The sequence below is a fragment of the Balaenoptera physalus genome (genome assembly GCF_965194825.1).
Source record: "Balaenoptera physalus genome assembly, chromosome: 11".
Taxonomy (NCBI): Eukaryota; Metazoa; Chordata; class Mammalia; order Artiodactyla; family Balaenopteridae; genus Balaenoptera; species Balaenoptera physalus.
Genome location: NC_138896.1, coordinates 81,625,606 through 81,649,563, shown reverse-complemented (window position 1 = coordinate 81,649,563; position 23,958 = coordinate 81,625,606). Strand labels below are relative to the sequence as shown.

Sequence of the window (23,958 nt, the reverse complement as noted above, 5' to 3'; positions counted from 1 at the left end):
TGCCATATGTAAGATATGCTGTGCTGAGTTACAGAACACTTTAGAAAAAGGCTTAATGTGTTTCGAGTGAGCCTATGGCGATTTTTAAGGTTCTGGATTTCACTCAAATTTGTAGCATTGCGAGCGGCATCCTTTAGATATGGCTGTAATGTGTTTAGCTCAGTGACACGGAAACTGGGAGATATTTCTCTAAGACATACCTACTGAGAAATAGTGCTTGCTGCCAGTATCTTGATCTGTATACATTGAGCACTTAATAGTTTGCATTTTTTGTTTATTCACTTGTCCTAAATGCTTAATGAATAGGTTCTCTAAGGCTTTAATTTCCAGCCAATCCTAAGTTTATTACTAAAGTTTATCAAGCAATAAACACACTGTTGCACTTATACTGTCATGTTTTTATAAAGCAGCTTATAAAAAGTGACATCTGGCAAAGAGGCAGATCTATAAAAATCATGTGGGTGGATATTGTGTCATTTTTTCTTCCATACTCCCAGAAAGAGTAATATTATTTTGACACACACATACATACCCACTGTCAAGTTTCTATTTTTATAGTTAGCTTACTGCACATATCCTTAAGCTATACAAAACCTTTTGGCTAATGCAAAAAGTGACATTTCTGCATATTTATTACAATGCCATTTTAGAGGTTGACTTTGCCTGATAGGATTTTTCCAAGAACAATGTCATTTTCATGACATTAGACATTGTTGAGAACAGTACTATTGTGCAGTTAGTCAGGAGAGGTCAAATATGGAAGGACAAATCATAAATCACTTAATTTAATGCTTGGCATGATTATTTCTCAATATTTGCTAGATACAGGGACAGAAGAAACTACAACACAACCCTCATGAGCAGATCCCTAAGTAGTCAGAATCTGAACTAATCCTTTGTCAACATACACCCTACCCCAAAGTCCAGAAACCCTACTCCTAGGTTTATACCCCCAAAATGAATGCATTTATCCACCAAAAGACTGGAGAAGAATGTTCATAACAGCTTTCTTTAGAAAAGCCCAAACTAGAAGCAGCCCAGATGTCCATCAGTCACCGAATGGATAAATGTAGTACACTTATAAAATGGAATACTTCACAGCAGTGAAAACATACCACCTACTGTCCCATGCAGCAACATTAATGAATCTCACAGACAGTTGAATGAAAGAAGCTGGCTACTGAAGAGTACCTACTGTATGATGTACTGTATTGGAAAATGCAAGAACTGACAGAACTGACCAATGGTGATAGAAGTTAGAATAGCGCTTACGTGTGTGTGTGTGTGTGTGTGTGTGTGTGTGTGTGTGTGTGTGTGTGGAGGGGGTGGGTAGTTTATTGAGGGCACTGTCTGGGAAGGGGCAGAGGGAGTCTTCTGGAGTAGTGGAAACACAGTGTTTCACTGTCTAGGTCCTGGTTACCTGTGTGTATACATATGCAAAAATGCAGAGTGGCACACTTAAGATTATCCCACCTTACTATATGTTCTGGATACCTATTGCTGTGTAATAAACCATTGAAAAACGTAACAGCTGAAAACAGTTTGTTGGTATTATATCTCACAGTGGTGTGGGTCAGGGATTCGCAAAGGGCAGTGCAAGGATGATTGGCTTATCTCATCCAGTAAAGTCTGGTGCCTCGACTGGGGCGACTGCAACGGCAGAAAGTCAGTTAGGTTCCCCCCTGCCCCTTCTCTCTCCCCGCCCCACCTCCTGGGGCTATCTAAACAGGCTTTCTCAGGACATGTTGACCTCAAGATGGTCAGACTTCTTACCTTAGAACAGTTCATGACTTTAAGAGCTGTTGTTTTAAGAGAGTAAGTGGACATAACAGTTTCTTAAGACCTGGGCAGAGTAAGTTCGGCTGAATTCTCTTGGTCAGAGTACTTTCCGAGCCCACCAGACTCAAGGAGATAGACCCCTACCTGTCACTGGAAGGGATGTTAAAGATTTTGCGGCCACACTGTATAGACGCAATATCTCAATTTAAAAGTTTTCTTTAAAAAGTTAAAATCCGTCACATTACTCTCAAAACTTTATTTTCTGTTGGAAGGTATTGCAAAATTTAAATCTAGTTCTGAAAAACACAAACAGCAAAAGGGACCCTCCATCTGAAATCACAGTTTCCATCCTATCATACATCTCCTCTCCATTTCTTTTTGAGGTTGAAAATTCTGTGACTTTTTCTTATGTTATTTGAAGTTTCTGGGCTTTGAGTTTTATTTTTGCCAGGCTTGGGTGAACTTAGACTTTTATTTAATCATTTACGGCCTAGAGTTAACTGTCAGATTGAAGTCAGATAAGGCTTCTGATACAACTGAAATCCTTTGCTCCTTTTGAGTTATGGATAATGAATTTGCCCTCTTATGGTCATAGTATGATTTTTCAGAAAGAAATCCTATATTTCTTATTAATCATCTATCAGAGCTATGTTGCCCAACCGGTCTCTTTGTACAAATCCTTATTAAGAGAGGAGCACAGGGCAGCTGCATTTATGAAGTGAGGTTTTATATGAGATTGACTGGCAATGTTTATTCAAGCTAAATAAAGCCAGCGTGAAAGCAGAGCCTTTTAAATTATTTGGCTTCATTTGAACATGCCACTGATGTAGACAGCTTGGGAAAGCAGTGTGTGTACACAAAAAGCTACATTAACAAACATATCAAAAGGTTTCAATGCCAGCACACCAAACATCTCTAGCAGAGATAATTACTGCACCCGTGCTGGGCATAATTTAGGTCAAGAGAAGCACTTCAGCCAGATCTTTAAACAACATTGTACATCTCATTTGAAGTTTTTGGGACCATATCTCAGTTTTGTGCCAGTATGTTCAAAGTCCACTTTACAGAGTCAAGATTAGAAAAATCTGACTTCATATCCTCTCAGATTTTCTTTTTAACTAATTGCAGAATGCTATCCTTTTGCTCCCTCCCCACAACCTCCATCAAACCAGAAAGAATTTGTGCAGTAATTCCATATCACTGTAATTTCAAGACTCTGCTTTCATTTGTCACTTAAAGAGCTTTGCAGTATATAAAGCAGTCAACCCAGCTCCAAAGCTGTATCACTTTGTCAAAAGAGAGTTGTTTGCACTTTACGTGACAAGCTATTTGTATAAAGTGCCAGGGTTTGAACTAAATATACTGCATGAAATCTAAGTTATAGATGATGGAATCTTGTTTGTAGTGCTTGTCATTTGCTGCTCACTCTTTCCCCCCCAGCCTTCTAACTCACCCCCCCCAATCGAATGGGACTGTTTTGAAGAGACCCCTTTAATTTTGACAATATTAATGGTGTTGCTTGAGCCACATCAGAAGGCACATAATTCTAGAGTTTGATGAACACATTCGTTTCCTCTCACTGATCTCTGACTCTTGAATACTGTAGACTGCTTAGAAAAATGCTAACGTGCATATTTGTATATGTGTCATGTCTAAAGCATGTTTATGTGTACAAATAATATCCATGTGTGAGTCTGTGAGTATAACAGAAGCATGACCTTAGGAATTGGCTAGATTCTAATCCATTCCCTTCTGTTCTCAAGCAGTATGACCTTGGACAAAATAAGATGTTTGAATTTGTTTGCTCATCTGTAATTTGGGGGAACTAATCCCAACCCTCAGGATTATTGGTGCATTGGTTCTCATGTGTGGCGTATCATGAATACTAGAAGTCCCTACATTCTTAAGACTATCACAGTAAGCACATTTTCTTGGCTGTGAGTTGAGCTGATTCTCTGTAGAAGGTTTTTTGGTTTTTGTTTTAATCTAAACCTTTCCAAGAATTAGTTATTCATTTTTAATTGTTAACAAATGTAAAAAAATATATATATATATATATTTGATACCTACTTCATGTAGATATCCTTCATAGTACACTAGGTCCCTCCTGGGATATCGCCTTTCCACCATGCTTCTCAAAGGTGTCCACAAGCCAACACCAGTGGCTTATGATCACCCACAGGCCTATGCAAAATACGGATTCTCAGATCCCAACCCAGACCTTTTGAAATAGAAACTGCATTTCAACCTTTATTTATTTTCACACTAAAGTTAAAGAAGAACCTTTCTAGTAGAGTGATTACTGGTTCTTAAGTTGGAAGACCTAGGTTCTCGTGGAGTTTTGTTTTTTTTTTTTTTAAAGGTTTTTAACCATGACCTTCAGTAAGAAATAGATTTAATATCATTACCCAACAAAGAGGAGCGCATACATAGTCATAAACACACGTAGTTAAAACAAAAGTTGCACCAAACAGTATTTACCCTTGCTATATGCTGAGCAGTCAGATATTTTTTATTTCAATTTAAAACATGCCAGCCATGGCCCCTTAAATTGATTTTATAATCATTCGTAAAGAACTGTTGTTCTACATGACCTTGTGCATTTTTTCCTCCCCAGGCCTTGATTTTCTCAACTGTAAAAGCGTGTATGTTGTGTGAATTGATTTCAAATGTCTCTTAGCTTAAACAGCCTGTGATGCACTTCGAAATGTGAAAATCCACTTCTGGACCACATTTTAAAAGCAGCATGTTTATTGGTTATTGTATGTGTTGTTTTATTGAGAGGGCCAGAAGGAGCGCAGACAAACAATGGCTCACAGACCACAGCTTTTGCATAATAAAAGCTCACGGCCCAGAGTGGTAGATGGTGCAAAGTGAACAATTACATGCAGGTCCTAAACATGTGTCGTTATTTAAAACAAACAAAGCACACTTTTAAGCTTTTAAAAATGTGTATACTTTGTCAGTGTGTAACTGAAACATAGTGAACTAAATCCTCGTCCTGTCTAATACACAATCAGAATATTTTTGGGGGGTGGGGAGGTACCAAATTACTTTATTTGAAGGAATGGTACTAAGGAAAGAACTTGTAGATGTTTCGGTACAACTTATAGAAAAGGTAAAGGTAACCCAAACGTGCGTGCACTGCCTTGGTGACCAGGGAAGTCATCCCCGTGGCTACGGGAAGCCAGCCTAAGTCTTAGCTCTCATTATCACTGTATTCCAGGGTGTGCTTGTCAAAGAGATACTCTGCCATGCCAGATTCCGGGGCCCCCATCTTGGGCAAGTTGGTTATGTGGTCACCCAATTCTTTGATGGATTTCACCTGCTCATTCAGGTAATGAGTCTCAGTGAAGTCACACAAATTGGGGTCATTATTGTCAGTGGCCAGTTTGTGCGGTTCCAGTAGTGACTGATTCACACTTTTTTCCAAGTGTAGCGCACATTCCATTGCATTCAGCCCGTTCTCCCAGTCATCATGGTCTGGTTTCTTGATATCCTGACGGAAGATTCGGCCACCCCGGTGGTTCTGCAGCTGATTCATCAGTTTCTCAGCACGTTCCCTCTCCTCACGAGATTGGTGAAGAAAGTATTTGGCAGAGTTCTTCAAAGCCGCATCATTGCGGTCAAAATAGTATGACACGGACAGTTAGACGTAGGAGGCGTAGAGCTCCAGGTTGATCTGGTGGTTGACGGCGGCCTCCGAGTGCTGGTGGTAGTGCTGGCGCCCCTGCGAGGGGGACGCGGTCGTCCTGGCGGGCGGCCGAGGAGAGGCGGCGGCGGCGGCGGAGGCTGCGCGGCGCTGGAGCGGCGGCGGGGACCTCGGGGCGGCCAGAGGGCGCTGTGAGGTGGCGGCGAGGGCTGGCGCTGAGCGGCCGGCTGGAGCGGGGGACGAGCGCCGGGTTCCGTCCAAGCGCTGTTGAAGCAGGAAACTGTGGCGACTCTCCGCGAAGACTGTCCACAAGCAGAATATTAGGCAGTCTTCTGCTTAGAAAAAAATGATAACTCTGCAGTGGAGAACGCTGACAACATCTTGACCGGTGATCAGAATTGAAAGATCACCAGTGAAAGGCAGTCATCGTGTCCCTCCTGATGTGATGCCCTGAGAAGGGCACAATGTGGCCGGTACAGTTTTGGGGCCAGGAATATGTAACCAGAATCCAATCTCCAGGACACATCAGAGAAACCCCAGTAAGGAATAGTTCTAAAAAAAAAAGTATGTGGAAGGTACAAGTGGGGATATATTGTGAAACAAAAAAAGTCAAAGAAATGTTTGACATCAAAGGAGACTACAGAGGCAGGGTCACTAAATGAGAGCCTATACTAGATCTTACACTGGACAGGGAGAATGCTATAAGGGACATCACTAGTTAATAGACCAAACTGGGAAAGAAGATGGTGGATTAGATAAAATATGGTACCAATGTTACATTTACTGAAGCTGGTTGCTGTACTGTGGTGATAAGAGAAATTGTCCTTATTCTTAAATGCACACTGAATGAAACTTATTTTCAAAATAAGGACAGGAAATAAACAGTATGTATATAGGGAGAAAGTGCAAATGATAAGCAGATGGGGAAAACGTTAACTCAAGATGGATCTGGGGTGTAGATAGGTGTTCCTTGTGCTATTCTAGTTCTTGGAATTTGGGGATACATTTGAAATTAATTCCAAATTAAAATTTTTGAAATTTTCCTTCCTCTCCTCTAATGGTGCCCCTTTGTGTTTCCAGAATGCCTGGAGCGCTTTTGCCTTGGGGCTTGTGCCTTTTGAAAGCCAAGTTGGGCTGAGCTGGAGCCCCCTGTATTCTCTAGTTTCCCGAAGCTCTTCGCTTCCTCGGGAGCTGACAGAATAGGCCTGCAGTGCCCACCTCCCGTGTCTGCCCTTGTCCCTCAGGCCTTTTGGTCTGTCCCTCTTCTGTCATACCTGCCCCTGCTTCAGTGCCCAGATATATTACTGATTAGCTGGTTCTGTTAGTCTTTCTCACTTGGCCTTTGGCTGACCTTGACCTCTACCCAGTTCTTGTCTTCTTGCCCCAGTTCACTATATTCTCCCACCTTTCAGCACCAATCTCTTGGAGAGAACACTGCTCTCTTTTTTTTATTTTAAATTATTTAATTAATTAATTAATTAATTTGTTTGTTTATTTATTTATTTATTTATGGCTGTGTTGGGTCTTCGTTTCTGTGCGAGGGCTTTCTCTAGTTGTGGCGAGCGGGGGCCACTCTTCATCGCGGTGCGCGGGGCTCTCACTATCGCGGCCTCTCTTGTTGCGGAGCACAGGCTCCAGACACGCAGGCTCAGTAGTCGTGGCTCACGGGCTCAGCTGCTCCGCGGCATGTGGGATTTTCCCAGACCAGGGCTCGAACCCGTGTCCCCTGCATTGGCAGGCAGATTCTCAACCGCTGCGCCACCAGGGAAACCCCTACACTGCTCTCTTTTGATCTTGAAGGAAGCTCAGGATCCTCTTTTTAAAAACACTGTAGAACAGGGACTCAGATACCAACAGATGTCTGCACATACCAGGGGGTCCAGAGGCTTCCGATGATAGGTCTTGGGCTCTACTGAAGCCAGAAATCCACAAATACCTTTAAAACATTTTTAAAAAGCAATGGTCTCCCTTTCCTGTGGCAGAGGAATGCTGGAGGAATAAACAAAGGTGGTTCTTGCTTGTCTGCTCTGCCAAGTGCCCACGTGGCCAGACAGATTTCAAAGCAGTGGCCCTCTGTAATTGCTAATTATCCTTCACAGCCATGTTCTTGTCCTCAAGAAGGTGCAGTCTTATTGGTGAGGTGAGACACTTGAATGTGAAACCGACTGATAGCTTGCGTGATGAAGTACGTTCAGAAAAAAATTATAGTAAGTAATACATGGCAGGAATTGGAGAAACCAAAAGACCATTGTGGCTGTGGATGCAGCTTGGCTGATGCAAGAAGTTGGAGAGCAACGAGGATGTGTCTCCCAGAATCTCTAGAAAGAGCCTCCTAAGGGCTCTGTAGTGAAAGACAAAGCAAGCAGGCAAGGAGCCCAGCTCTGGGGCACAGGATACCAGATGGTTCACTGAAAGTCAGAGCTCAGGGTCTGAGGGGTGAGGGAAGAGGGCTCAACCCTTGGGCTTCAGCCTGCACTTTCACAAAAAGCCTTAATTTAGATTTTAGATACTATTTCCAAAAGAGGAGAGTTACAGAAGTGTTCTACCTGGAATGCAAAAAGCCCTCTGCCATACCTCTTGACCACTCACCTGCCACGTACTTTGAATTTAAAAAAAGGAAAATCCCACATGCTGTGGAGCAACTACACCCATGAGCCACAACTACTGAGCCTGTGTGCCACAGCTACTGAAGCCCACGTGCCTAGAGCCCGTGCTCCACAACAAGAGAAGCCACCGCAATGAGAAGCCCGCACACTGCAACGAAGAGTAGCCCCCGCTCGCCGCAACTAGAGAAAGCCCACGCACAGCAACGAAGACCCAAAGCAGCCAAAATAAATAAATAAATTAATTAATTAAAAAAAAAATTAAAACTTAAAAAGGAAAAAAAAGTTCTGTCATTACCTTAGGAATATCTTAATTATTTTGATTTTATTTTTTCCTGTTCAAAGTTTGCTTTTTTTTTTAAACATAGTCATACTTTTTGGACCACTGGTTTGAGATTTCTTCCTTTCTGCTTTTCTCAGTATACCAGGAGCCTCAAAAGCAGAGGTCTTCCATCCTCTCAGAAGCTCTGTCCCTCCCCGCCCACGCCTGTAATAACGTCCTCTCGCCATGCGTCTCCTGCACCAGGCCAGGTGGAGTTCTCCTCTTCCTGCCACCTTCCCCACCCCAAGATTAACAGTTCCAAACCTTCTACTGCAGGCACAGTTGGTGCTCAGTTTATTGGTAATTAATGAGTAGTACTTCCTTGACAAAACATAATGGAACTACAGAGCAATCGCTTAGAAAGGGAAATGGCCGTCAGTTATCACTCTAATGAATCCTGTTTAGCAGAGGTGATGGCAGCCCGGCTGATGCACAACCTTCTGTGCATCGAAAGTGGCTCCCTTAAAAACTCCATTTCTGTACTGCGTGTAATTTGCGAGATAATTGCTCTCAAGGCCAAATTGTAAAGTGGCTTCAGCTATGGGTAACAGTGTAATTTTGGAACTATTCTCAGAACTAGTTATTAACTGTTCACTGTTAATATTTGAATATGAGTAAACAGAAACAATTCTTAACATTAAAAAATTTAAATAGTATGGTAGTGGTGGTGACAATTATTGAGATGATCATAGCAATGATGTTAACAAATGACATTCATTGAATCATATGTGACAGGCCCTATACTGAACATTTCATATGCGTCATCTCACTTAATTCTCAGAACAATCGAGTGTTAAAAATCAGTTTTCAGAAGGGCAACTTCATGGCTGTTGTGCAAATATAAACACAGTTTAAGATCTTATTCAGCTCATTAATTTAAGAGGGTGAGGGACCTAGTAAGATGTTAAAATTAGTCCAAAAATGATTTGAGATTATATGTGTGTGTGTGTGTGTGTGTGTGATTTGATAGATTGTTGGGCCAGATACAGAACAGGATAATGTTCTGCTGGTCCATAAGAGCTCACACAAGTTACTCTCTCCCATCAGTTGTAAAATAGCCCTGTAAACAGAAAGTCACACCCAGCAGTGGGAACACTATACTAAAGGAATCCAGTAATCTCGTTTGCCTATTTCCAAGTTTGAAATGTTTTTTTCTGATACCTGTAAGGCAGGTAGTGCTATAATCTGCACATTACAAATGGAGAAACTGAGGCTTTGTGATGTTAAGTAACTTGGCCAAGGTTATATGAGAGGGGGAGCGGCAACTGACTTGAGTCTGACTCCTTACACAGCTGGCACTGTGGTGATGAACAGCATGGGCTCAGTAAATGAACAGGTTTGAGTTCAACTCCCAGTGACCTTGGGCCAGGTAACTACTGTGCCTTTAGTTTTTCATCCGTGAGGTTGTGTTGCTAATAGTTTTAAGTCACCATGGTGTTGTGAGGATATGGTGAGGTGACATGTTAAAGCCTTGTGCATGTTGTACATGACATTGCACTCCCTCTGTAAATGTCAGCAGCTGTTGTCATCATCAGTAATGATCATCACGATCGAGCACCACCTGCGTGTGTCTTGAAAATAGCAGTGCCCTCACCTTCTCTACCTCGATTGGCCATGGTTGCCTTAAAAGTCTGCGCACATCCAGAGTATGAGCTCCAGGAATCTCCATCACAGAAAACCAATTCTCCGTCACAGTTTTTGTCCAGGGTCATGACCAGATTCAGCTGACCCTAGGAATAGAAAGGTAGTGTAATAGTTGGAAAAGTATCTCTTCCTCCAGAGAACAAAACGACAACAGTGCCTTGTGGCTTATAAAAATATTTACCCCTGCTATTCTATAACCTGTAAGACTTTAAGGATGCATGGATCCATGATAACTGTAGCAGGTATCATTTAAAAAACCTACTCAAAGTAAATATCAGTGTCATACAAACGTGCTAGAGTAGATTTTTCTCAACGGCAAAAATCCAAGCATGGCATTCAGTTTTTCCTTCCTCGAGCTCATATTCCCTTGTATCAGTGACAATGGAGTTGAAATGTTTAGGTCTTGTATTGGATATCATCTCACTGTCTTGCTTTGAGCAGATGACGTGTTGGAGGCGTCTCTATCAATCTTGTCTTTTGGAATTAAGGAGTGTCAAATGACAGAAATCAAAGGTTAAATGACAAAATGGTGTGTGCTTGGTGAATTTACCATTTTTTTAAATCAGATTTTTCTGTAGATATTAAGGAGGTTATAATTTTTTAGGAGATAGTTTACCGGAGACACACTTCTGTACTGGCTCCTTATCTCTGAGATTAGAGCCTTACTGAAGGCAGCATATGTACATCTAGTTACTCACATGTATCAAAAATTTCTCTTTGTGCTCTCATCTTTGTTGTGTGGGGTAGAGGGAAGCATTCATCTCAAAAATGGGACATGATTTCTTGATTTGGAATTCTTCAAAAACACATAAAAATGATTGGCTTTGTCTTCATAGGATTCATGTGTTAGATTTTTGCCTCATCACAAAAGAAATGCAGCATGTCGGTCTTGTTATTGTGATCCTAAGATGAAGGCAGATACTCATGATTAATTCTTTATGATTTTCTTGTTATCATTGATAATACAAACAATATGTCTGTACTATTTGACAGTTGACAAGCACCAAGTATATTTTTAAACATGCCAAGTTTGTTTGGTACTCCTCCTGCATATTTCCTTAAATGTGTAAAATTGTGAAATATCTGTTTCTTGTTGTATGTTTAGGATTATTGCCTTATATGCTCTCTCACCATGCTGTGAATGGTCAAAGAAACTCAGTTTAATTTTGCACATATATTGTTGTGAGGAATTCTTGCAAAGAACTACTCTCAAAGGGTTAAGCAGTTGTTCCTAGTGGAGATAAAGTGGACTGAAAGAGACATTGAAGAGGCTTGCAAATGATATCGTAGTAACTCATATCAGGATCGCCCCAAATCTGTTTTTACAGTTTCCTTCTTGCATGGAAAGACTACAGACAAGTTTATTTTAGCTCAAATTTCTATTCCATATGGCCTTGGCACCCTCAGAGCAAATGTATTTTCTATTTTACTCTTAGTTTTCTCAACCAAAATGAGACTTAAGTCACCAGTGAAATTTTGCAGGATGTATTGACTTAGAGGATATATCTTTTCTAATTTTAACTTCTTTAGAAGTTCAGTTGATATAAATATCCTTTAGTGTAGTTTGCCAGGCACTGCGTACTCTAGTTCTAATCAAAAGTCATACCAAGTCAGAAGAGAATCAGGGGTTAGTGAAATTCTTCTCAACATTTGTGTCCGTTCTACGTCCTAATGGTCATATGTCCTAAACTTTTCATTTTTAAAACCGCTCATGAAGACACACCATGTTACTAAATGTGGGTTCCTTCGGAACATAGTGGGGGGGGAAGAGAGTAGTGGAATTATGTTTTAATTGTATAGTCATTAACTGACTGAATTTGCTTTTTTCAAAATACGAATTTTTACATTAGCCTTCATGGCCTTTAAAAACATTGTGAATTAAGGTAGAACATAAGTAATGCAGTCTCATTAACTTTAATAAAGTTCAATAAAAATTCTAAATTTAAAAAACTTTCTTCAAAAAACAGTGTGTAATTGCTAAAGCATTAAATAGAGCATCACAGTTTAAAATTATTAAAAATTACTAAGTATCCATTTAGGATGAGATTTGTTTTATGATTGCAAACACCTCCAAAACAAATCGACAGTCAATTGCAATGCATTTTGAGATGTAAAAGCACCATTAATTACTGTTAATGGTACTTCTCTAATGTATGTAAATACATCATCTGCACCGGAGCTCTTGGCAGTTATTTCTTACTTCTTTCTAGACAGTTTAAAGATCTTAATTTATTAATATTCACAACAAGCAGAAAGATAAAGATTGTTTTGAAGCTCATGATGAATGGCGATTGGAGACATACTGTGCTTGTGCTAAGAGTGGATATTAGCTTGTTGGCAGTAACTCACGGCCCTACATGAAATAGACCCCGAAAGGGAGACCAAGAGTTTAAAATGATGTTATTAAGAGTCTCTGGAAGCACTTTATTCTGAGGTATCTCAGTTTTGAAAATTTTATTAGTCTCACTCTACACTTATTTCATTGTTTGTCCCCAAGAATGTTAAACTCAGCACAGGCTCCTGCCATGGTAAGCATTATTTTTGATGCACTTTACTGAATATGACTGACAAGGACTTTTTCAGGCATACATTGGGAGAGCAGTGTTTCCTATTTAGTATGTCCTTCATCTCTGCCTGAGCTAGAATATTCATGCTGTAAAAGTAGTAAAAAGAAAAAAGAATATTCTGTGTTTTCTTGCAAACCTCACCCCCAAATCCAAACAAAGTGAATGCTTTAGAGACTCACAGGTAGGATTTTCACCAATTTAGATATAAAATGTGACAATTGGCAGAATCATATATCAACATCTGGATCCTTCTCAAATGTCACAGGCTGAGTAGTAGGAAAGTAAAAGCAAATTTTATAATGGAATGTTTTTTGGCATTTATTTTTATCATAGACTAGATTGAAAGGTTTTGTTTTCCCTCATATCTTCTTTAACTTTCTTTGATGGAGACATGTGTAGTCAGCTTAGCTTAGTTGCTTAATAAAGTTAAAAATATCGAGTATTGATGAAAATTTCAAATCTTGCTTCTAATTTTGAGTTTCCAGATTTAGCAAATAAGAATACAGGAGCCCAGATAAATTTGAATTTCAGATAAATGCAATTTTTAAAAAGATTTTAGAGTATTTTAATGTCCATTTCGTCAGTGGATGTGTTTTGAAATTATTAGGATTCACAATTTTTAGAGCAAAGGAAAGATGGAAAATGCAAACAGTTGGTTCTTGTTAAATTTCAGTTAAAATTTGTTTCGTATAAGTATATCCCATGTGATACGTGGCACATACTTACCCTAAAAGATTTTTGTTGTTTGCCTGAAATTCAGTTGCTCATTCTATGTTTCACCTGGGAATGCTCTTCTAGTTTATGATGAGAAAAGAATCAGTGCTTTTTGTGAGCATTTAAATTCACACACTAGTTTTTTTAATGTGTAAAATGGCAGCAAAAATGGTAGCAATCTCCCAAGGCCGTTGGGAGTATTAAACGCATTGATACTAGTAAAGCTGGTGGAACAGTTCCTGGCATCTAGTAAGCACTGTGGAAGAACACAAGCTTTTGTTCTCAAATGATCATTTGTTCTAATGTTAGACACCTTTTCTACTGGAAGCCTGCTGTTACAGATATGTAAAAATGTGAAGGAATCTTCCTGATGTGATTGACAACAGCTATAGTTCATCTACAAAAATATAGGGTGCCACAAGTGACCCTGTGACTGAAATATGTAGAAGTTCAATATGTTACCGTAATCACAGGCATTGAAAAGAGCCACAACAATGGAACTTTTCCTTTTGCTTTTTATAGAGACACATTGTATTTATTATTATGATATGTCAAATCGGCTTTGGAACATATGTGTGCTTAAGAAAAGAATAGAGAAAGGATAAAGGAGCCAGGTAGGTGCCGAAGTGCTAGTCACAGTTGGTAGTGAGCAAAATGAAGGTCAGCAATGTGAACACGAAAATTCTTATTACGCCAGATGGAAATTCACCATGGTGTTGGTGGGTGTTTTAAATGTAAGATCAACCAGTGTTCCTGATTATTCATTTGTGATCCCTAAGAAATGCCAAGTACTGGGCACGCCTACCTTCTATCCCTGCTCTGGGAGTCAGTGTAGAAGTCAGAGCAGGCTGGGTTATAATGTATTGTTACAAAATAGTAACAATAGTAACAAAATTTCTGAGGCTTAATCGACCATCATTTATTTCTCATCCGTGGAGGTCCCACCGTGGTTCCAGGGGTCTCTCCAGAGCTGCTCTCCTCCAAGGGGTGGCTCATCATTTTACTCCACTGCTGACTCGTGGCACCTTTATTTCAAGACTTGAGGTTTACTACAATTGTGGAAGAGAGGCATTGGCAAGCGCATATGGGCAGTTACGTGGAGCGTGTTACTACTGATCACAGCCAGTGGCCCAGAGCTGGTCACGTGGCCCTGTGCAACTGCAAAGGGGGTTCTGAAACATAGCCTTCCATGTGTCAAGCAGTGCACGTTCTGGGAGAGGACCCAGGGCAATTAGCACTAGTTTGCCATGCTGGCAAATGTTGCTGATGGGTTTTGCTATTCCCTTCCACAAAGCCCAGAGGCAACTTCAGAATTCCTCTCCACTGTGTGGCAGGCAGTAGTTGGCAATCAAAACTGGCAAGAGAAGTTGAGACACAGATGTAGAGAACAAACGTATGGACACCAAGGGGGGAAAGCCGCAGGGATTGGTGGTGGTGGTGTGATGAATTGGGAGATTGGGATGGACATGTATACACTGATGTGTATAAAATGGATGACGAATAAGAACCTGCTGTATAAAAAAATAAATAAAATAAAATTCAAAAATTAAAAAAAAAAACTAAAAAAACCCCCCAAAACTGGCAAGAGAGCTGAAACCTCTTAGCCATTGCTGTACTGCTCCCATAAGCCAGAGAAAACATCTATTGCGGTAGGAATTTGGATGTCATGCATAGTGATTAGAGTTTTAGGAATAAGTGAAAATAGATTCTTAGGATAGTCTTTATCACAGGTTTATTGATTTGAATTTATCATCACTCCAGGTTCTGTTTGATTTGGGAGACGGTAGTTTCCAGGTATACCAGTAATCAATCTCGATGATAGTATTTTAAAAATATGTCCAATTGACCTGAAATTTAAGTCCTCCCTAGTTTTGTTCCCATGCAACACAAGTATTAGGAGTTTTTCATAACTGTGACGAAAAGAGGAGAGACTTATTAACAAACCTTGCAATAAAAGTTGAAAATTGTTTTTTGATCCTGGTGTAAAACTGATGGTATCACAGCTTTTTCCAGCTAACGGCAGTCTTGTCCATGATACCTTAGAGTGCTGCTTGATGAGAAATGCAGATCAGCCCCATTTCAGCCTGGCTGTTTCAGTTCAGTTTTCAGTTAGGTGGAATTTTCTGGTGAGTGACACTTTCTCCCAATTAACTTTGACGAAGAGATGTAGCCTTAGAATGTTCTCAAGTTGGGAATATGAGTTATATGTCAGTGAGATCTGATTCTTGGAAGACTGGAGAATAATGAAGACACCTTTGAAATGGGGAATTACTTTTCAAAGTTTTTCTACAATGCGGTTGTTCATACCGGTCCTAATCAACAAGATTTTTTGTTAATGTTTTCTTTTGAAAACAGTGCTAGACACTGTGATAAACATTAAGTTATAATAGAAGTATTTTACAATGGAATATTACTCAGCCATAAAAAAACAAAATTGCATTATTTGTAGTGAGGTGGATGGACCTAGAGTCTGTCATACAGAGTGAAGTAAATCAGAAAGAGAAAAATAAATAGTGTATGCTAACACATATATATGGACTCTAAAAAAAAAAAAGGTTCTGAGGAAGCTTGGGGCAGGACAGGAATAAAGACGCAGACGTAGAGAATGGACTTGAGGATACGGGGAGGGGGAAAGGGGAGCTGGGACGAAGTGAGAGAGTAGCATTGACATATATACACTACTAAATGTAAAATAGATAGCTGGTGGGAAGCAGCCACAGAGCACAGGGAGATCAGCTCCGTGCTCTGTGACCACCTAGAGGGGTGGGATAGGGAGGGTGGGAGGGAGACACAAGAGGGAGGAGATATGGGGATATATGTATACGTATAGCTGATTCACTTTGTTGTATAGCAGAAACTAACACACCATTGTAAAGCAATTATACTCCAATAAAGATGTTAAAAAAAAAAGTTATAATAGAAGTATTTTCTAAAAATAGAAACTGAGAAATTGGAGAAAGAGAAAAATATGGCCAAATATAATCAAGTGCTTAGCTGTGTTTTTCATGATAAAAAGTCAGAGGAGCTAAGGCTGGAGAAATTGCTCAGGGTTGGAGTAGGGCCTGTTGGAGGAGGAAAAAAAAAATCACTGAACACTCCATTAATTAAATATGCCAGGAGGAGAGAGAGGTTGTATGGCACCCCACACTGAAGTCATAGACATTTAGTCAGAAGCTGTTTTTTCTTGCCTCTTTCAATGAAAACCAAGCTTTCCTTGAACTCTTAGTGATTAAAAAAAAAAAAAAAAGGAAAAAAGAAAAACACAAAAACAGTATCATTTAATTCCCACAGTATAATGATTCAAAGTGGCCTTCAGTTAATTTCTAATTAGAACCTCCATATACTTCTTTTAAAATACAAGTTAAGATAGATGCAAAAAATATTAGTCTGACATTGAATCATAGCCACTTTAAATACAGGTAGTCAATGTAAGTGTTTAATCATCTCCTGAGAGTAAGCATTTTTTTTTCTTTTGTAAGATTACTCATAGTTTTTAACTGATGAGACCTATGTTAATATATGTTTTTAAAACCACAGAGATAATATACAAGCCCATTTTCATGGGCAATCTGCACCCCACCCCCTTCCCCTCTTTCCCTGAGTCCTTCTCCTCTATCAAGAGGTTCAAAAGTTAGGTGTGAAATCTTTGATACCTTTCCCTAGGTGTTTTGTTGTTGTTACCTGTTTTGTTCTGTTTTTTGTTTTTTGCTAAAACCTAATGACTAAAGGTCATCAGGAACATACTTGAATTCCAAGGTAAGTTTATTAGCCTGCTGCAGCAAGGGTGAACACACGCCGGAACTGTGGGTTGTCTCAAAAGGAAGAATTAGAGAAGGGGTACTAGAAGATTTGGGGGGCTGGAGTTAGTCATGGGATGTTCTTAGGTATTTGTCAGCATATGCCAAGTAGGCAGTTTCTGGAATAGCTTTTGAGTCTATGAGAAAAATGCATGGCTCTGAATGAACTAATGATAAGTTTAAGCTTAGTCTGTCATCATGGTTTGGTTAGATACAGCTTCTCTGTTTCATGAGTCATAGTGTAGCTTTTTTTTTTTTAAATTGTCAATTTTTGCTTATACTCTTTTTTTTTTAAATTAATTAATTTATTTATTTATTTATGGCTGTGCTGGGTCTTCGTTTCTGTGCGAGGGCTTTCTCTAGTTGCGGCAAGTGGGGGCCACTCTTCATCGCGGTGCGCGGGCCTCTCACCATCGCGGCCTCTCTTGTTGCGGAGCACAGGCTCCAGACGCGCAGGTTCAGTAATTGTGGCTCACGGGCCCAGTCGCTCTGCGGCATGTGGATCTTCCCAGAGCAGGGCTCGAACCCGTGTCCCCTGCATCGGCAGGCAGGTTCTCAACCACTGCGCCACCAGGGAAGCCCCATAGTGTAGCTTTGCAAGATATGGTTGATATTCCCGTTCTCAAGGGGTTCATAAGTAAGACTCTCCTGCTGAAATGTAGTAGCTACTGTACATTTCCAATTTTTCTTCTTGTCCTTATGAAGCAGTGCTAATGCCATATGTCACAGACTTACTTCCCTATTTTAAAACACTGATGTTAGTTTTATTTTGTTGATCATAAAGCTATTAAAGAGTTAGAATAATGCTTTTAGATTAGATTTGTATTTTAGAATAAATCATTTAAAGGAAAACCATTTCACTGTTTTGAATGAATGAACAAATGAGATTCTTGAGAGAGGGGAGGCCTGAGTAGGATCCAGGAATCTAAGGAACCCTAGAGAATCTAGGATGGTTTTGGGAGATCTGATTTGGGTATTAGAAAGGTGGGCACTGTTTAGGAAAGAGCTGGAAACCAGGGAAACCAGTATGATGCCCATAATAATAGAGGTTAGGGAGAATGGGGACTGGATTTAGGGCCGATGGAGTGAAGTGGACAGATTTGAGAGCTGCCTAGAAGTGCAACCTAGATGTGACTGGGCAGGTGAATGGGTAAATGAAATGTGGTACATCTACATCATGGAGATTATTCAGCATTCAAAAGAATAAACTATTAATCCACATAAAAACTTGCATGCATCTCCGGAGAGTATGCTGAGTGAAAAAGGCCAGTTTCTAAAGGTTACATGTTGTATGATTCCATGTATATAACATTATTAAAATGACAGAAGTATAGAAATGGAGAACAGATGAGTGGTTAAGGATGGGTAGGGAACTGGGGTGGGAGGGAAATGGGTTTGGTTACAAGTGGGCAATATGAGGGATCTTTGAGAATGGAAATGTTCTGTGTCTTGGGAAGAAAACATACAAAGGTGAATGATTTAACTGAGGCTGTAGGTTTATTTTTGTAATTGTTATTTTAGGCACAGCATATGATTGTAGTCATTGTTTCTGCATTCATGTCCATTGGTGTTTAGAAACTAAAATTGTGGTATAATGAAATTAGTTCATTATTCTGGTTCAACTTCTGTTGCTAACTAAGTTGTGACCTTGGTCACGTTCTTCATATTTGCTGGAACTTAGGCTCCTCTTGAGGGCTTTGGAATAATTACTGTCAGAGGTCCCTTCCAGCTGTAAAATTTGATGGTTTCATGTTTGAATGCATCAACTGCATTTCAGCATCTCAAAAGTACACTCAGGCATGCAACAGTGGGTCTGTTATTTTATTTTATTTCATCAAGAATGTCTTTGTATGGGTTATTTTAATGCATGGAACTCACCAGTATTTCTTTTCAACAATGCCAAAGGTTAAGACCCCCAATTCCCCCCTTGCAGTTAGTTCTCTAAGTACTTCTATGGAGACTAGTGACTTTGAAGTCAAAGACTAGGATCTTTATGTTTTCCTTAGTTAGCTCCTGTGTTCTGTCTCCTTAAGTTTTGTAGTTTATTAGTTCTGTGGTATTTGACTTGAGCTTTTCCAGAAAAGTGCAAATTAGAAATAAGTTATTGATCACTATGGGCATAGAAACCCCAATAGTCAGAATTTGCAAAGTAAAAATATCTCTTTCCACAGTTACAATTAATGACCCAATATTATATTTAGACTGATTTTTCACATAGAAATGTAATCTTGGGAAAGAAATAATAACTATAAACCAAGGTGTATATTATAGTATATTTGAACATCATCTCTATATTACTTATGTTTTCAAAGGCATTTTTATACTTTGAAAGCTCTGGGTTTAATGTATTATATATACTGGCATCAGGGGAACCAAAATGAAATATCAGTTTGATTTAGGGTTGCTATGGAGAACATTCTAATGTTTCAATTCAATAGTTTATAATATATTTATGCATGCTTATATACATATACTTAAGCACATTTATAGTTTGGTGAATATTTTTTAATTGACTATCAAGATTTTAAAATACCCATTTGAAACAAAGCCAATAAGCAAGAAAAAATACATACTTCAATTTCATTTTATGACTATGTAAGAGAAAACGTTTTAAAAGACTTGCACACTTTTTCTGCATAGAAAGCTTTTCGTGATCTTTTTGATATGCCTGCTAATATTATTCAGTATTCATCCTTTGATTTCCTGACTTCATTAGTTAGTATTTATAATTGCTTGGGTTTGGGGTGTCTTGGCCAGCAATTTAATTACATCTAACTATCAAGTCACAGATAGAATGATCTTATTCTAGTTGCACCATTTTGTCCGGAGTATGATATTCCCTTATACTGTCTCCTAAGACTTTCTTAGAGCAGCATGTCCTATAAAGTTTTGGTTTAAAAGTTTTTAAAATAAAAGAGCTCAAGAGCAGTGAACAGCAGCTAACATTCAAGTTAGGCTGCAGCCATCAGGTTTTCTCAGGTTCCTCAACTATTATTCCTGAAGGGGAAGGGAAACTCCCAATTGTTTAGGATCCTCTTTGTGCCTGACACTGTGCTAATCTGGAGGTGATATTCAACTACAGTATAATATACATCTTGGTTTATACTTACTATTTCTAATTAAATCTCTTACACTAATCTTATAGAAAAAGAAAATGTCACCCACTGACTTAAAAGTCCTTACTTGTCTCTTTTAGCTTCTGGTGACTCCTGGGGTTCCTTGGCTTGTGACACCTTAGCTCCAGTCTTTGCCTCTGTCTTCCCTGCCACTTCTCTGTGTCCAAATCTGTCCCTCCTTTCTCTTATAAAAACACCAGTCCTTGGATTTAAGGTCTACCCTAAATCCTGTATGATTTCATCTTGATAACCCTAATTAATTACATCTGCAAAGATCCGAGGATCAAGTCAAAGCTAACTCCAAGTCAGGAAGTGTAGGATGAGGCCCCTTGATTTTCTCAGGTTCTGCAGGCATTTATACTTGTCTCCATTCCTTCACCCCTGAGCAGTCCCCTGGACCAGACTGCTAAGACTCGAGAGTTTTTGGTGCAGGAGCCTATGTAAATGCCGCATCTCTTCGCCTCACCCCTGCATTTCCGTTGCCTTCTCCTCTCTTCTGTTGTTTTAGTGCCATGTATGTTTCAGTCACACCATTCATCTCTAGTGAAATGTGTTCTAACTTCCAAATAGGCAACACACAGTCCAATATTTGAAACAGAATTCATTTGGAGAGACAGTATAATGCAGTGAATGAAGCACAGGCTTTGGAATTCGGAGGAGATAGTTTCATTTTCCCATTCTAGACCTTCCCTTGCTGGGTATGAAATGCGAGTGAGTCATTTACCATCTCTGATATTGCTGTCTGTATCTTGTTGCGAGAAGTGGAGATGCTCTACTTCCAAGCTGACTCACAGGGTGGTTGGCAGGATTCAGTTCTTCTGTGCTTGTTGGACTGTTGGCCTCAGTTCATTGTCACATGCGCTTTCCGTAGGGCACCTTGCTTCTCCTAATGTAGCGAGCGAGATGAGCCAGAGAAAGAGAGTGAGAAAGATGGGAGTTTTCATAAACTAATCTTAGGGTTAACATTCCAATACTTGTGCCAATTCAGTTTATCAAAAAGAAGTCACTAGATCCGTAATACGATCAAAGAGAGAGAGGCATGACACAAGGATGTGAATCCCAGAAGGTGGGATCGTTAGGAGCCATTTTAGAAGCTGCTAAGTGTGGTACCCTCCCCGCAAACCAATCTTAGTATTTTTCTTTGGACTATCACCTAGTATTTCTAGCTCGGGGTATGTTTTGACTCTTGTTTCCTGCAATGTCTTCTGAGCACAGAGAGGCCAGATGTCAAATTGGAATAGTGAAGCATAAAAGGGTTAAAGAGTTGGCTTGGGAAGCCCCAGAGAAGCAGGAACAGTATTGTGATAAGAACCTCAATCAGCTGATATCCTGGTGGGTCATTATCTCCTGAATTATTTTGCTACATGATTACACATGAACTATAGAGCTTCAGAAATAAACCGCTATAGTAGGCCAGGAGGGAACAATATGAGCAGTCATTTAGAATGTGCCACTGCCGAGAGAATTGCTAAATGGCAGTTCTTTGAAACCGCTTTACCAAACTACAGTTTGTATGTCTGCTGTAACTGCTCCTTATAAGTCAGAGCAGCTACACTCTCCTTCCTTGTTCTAAACACCCGCTTCTGAAACCACCATTTCAGGACTATATTTTGGGGAGAACACTGAACATCATTTCTAGGCATTTCCAATTCTACATAATTGGAATAGAAAGACTTTCAAGTCGGCTTCAGGTTTTAGCTTGTTATATAAATAAGTTCACAGGAATCGCAAATGCTTTACAGAAATCTGACAGCAACTATAAAAGGTTTTTGAACATTTTTGTTGCCAAAGTCCCAGGAATTGCTGGAATCTTAAATAGCCCGTTTTAAGCTCCAATTCAGAAGCTTTTTGTCATGTTTAATAATGTGGAGAATAATTCCTTTTCTGTTAGTCGTTTCCTCTTTTATAATCCACGAGGATCTTTGAACCATAGAATGGATATTTTCTAGAGCTATAAATTGGAGGTCCTTTTGGTCCAAAACTTAAAATGGCCTTTTAATGTACCACTTCTGTAAATCCACTTATCTAGGCCTAAAGATTCATTAAAATCCATTTAAATGAAAGCATTATATAGGTATATGTCGAATTCAAACAGTGATCATTTTGAAATGAGAATGCCATGGAGGACATTATAAATTCCTGTGTGCAGTAGGAAATTTAGTAGAAACAAAATTATTTTACCTTATTAAATACTAGTATTAAAATTAGAACTATATTTTCTTATTTCCTCCCCCTTTCTTTTAAAGTATAAGGGTAACTAGAAGTTTGGTCGAGGGTCCAGTGACCCCCATTAAGTCCATGGATAGTGTTCATGAGATCTGAGACCTCGAATGGGGAAAAAAGAAATTAGATCTTCATTTACACTTAACTCTAACTGGAATTTAGCATTTCTTTCAAGTGTGAATATAGGTATAAGACCACAGTAATATTGGTAGTACTTGTGACTTTGTCACCAATGGAAATCACAAATATTGTTTAATCATATTATGGTTATTGCAAATATCTCAGAATTTTATTTGGCTTATCATTCTTTTGAAAATACAGTAGTCATTCAACTTGCTATTGGGTTTCATTGTTTGGGGTCTTAATAAAGAAGCACATATTGCTATATCACAAATATGTTTTAAAATATTCTGTTATATTTCAGTATAATTTGTATTCTCTGTAATTCTCTGTACTTTTTTATTTAAAAAAATATAATTCTTAGAAGCAGTGCATAGGCTTCATCAAGTGGCCAAAGGGGTCCAGGTATACACACACACACATATACACACACACACACACATATATACACACACACAAACACATACACACATGCACATACACATTGTGCTAGACCCTAGAAGGCGTATAGAATGAATAAGGAGACCTGACATTCAATGAGCAAGTGCTGGAGAAGAGGCACTTTTCTTTTTAACTTTTTATTTTATATTAGAGTACAGGTGGTTAACAATATTGTGTTAGTTTCAGGTGTACAGCAAAGTGATTCATTTATACATGTACATGTATATATTCTTTTACAAATTCTTTTCCCATTTAGGTTGTTACATAATTGGATAGTAGGCACTTTGAATGGATGGTGTCCTTTAATCTTTCCACCAACCCTGTGAGGTACATGTCATTATCACCGGCATTTTACCGATGTTGGATCAGACTTAGCTGGTGTAACCAGCCTCCAAGATGCCCTCCAGTGATCGTCACCTTTTTGTATTCACCCTTTAGTGAAGTCCCTTCCTACATTGTGTCAGGTTGATCTCTTTGACCAATAGAATGCAGTGGAAGCAACAGTGTGTGACTTCTGAGGCTAGGTCACAAAAAGACTACTCACTTTGGGGGAAGCTAGTCGCTTTATTGTGAGAACACTTAAGCAGCCACATGAAGAGGTCTACCTAGCAAGGAATGAGGTCTCCTTCCAGCAGCCAGCACCAGCTTCTCAGCCTTGTAAGTGCACCATCTTTGAAGCAGATCTTCCAGCCCCAGTTGAGCCTACAGATGATTCAAGACCTGGTATACGTTTTGACTCCTACCTCCCAAGAGACCCTGAGCTAGAACCACTGAGTTAAGCTATTTCCAAAATTCATGACCCACAGAAACTATGTGAGATGATAATTGTTTATGATTGTTTTAAGCCCCTGGGTTTGGGAGATAATTTGTTAAATGGCAATAGATAACTGACATCCAGGGCTTATGTAACTTTCCCAAGGTCGGATAACTAGTACATGACTGAGGCTGGATGGCAATCTGGCTGTTGTTGATGGAGTATC

At 39.5% G+C, this 23,958-nt stretch overlaps 1 protein-coding gene and 1 pseudogene across 18 annotated transcripts in view; one reads left to right on the top strand and one right to left on the bottom strand.

The window, feature by feature from the left end:
• FHIT (fragile histidine triad diadenosine triphosphatase) overlaps positions 1–23,958 on the top strand; it is a 1,480,075-nt gene that overhangs the window by 901,182 nt on the left and 554,935 nt on the right. The window lies entirely within an intron of this gene.
• Positions 1,293–10,068, bottom strand: LOC309638149 (ferritin heavy chain pseudogene; annotated as a pseudogene). The gene is made up of 2 exons: positions 9,951–10,068; positions 1,293–5,766 (listed from the first exon to the last, which is right to left on the bottom strand). The product of its transcript is annotated as a ferritin heavy chain pseudogene (transcript).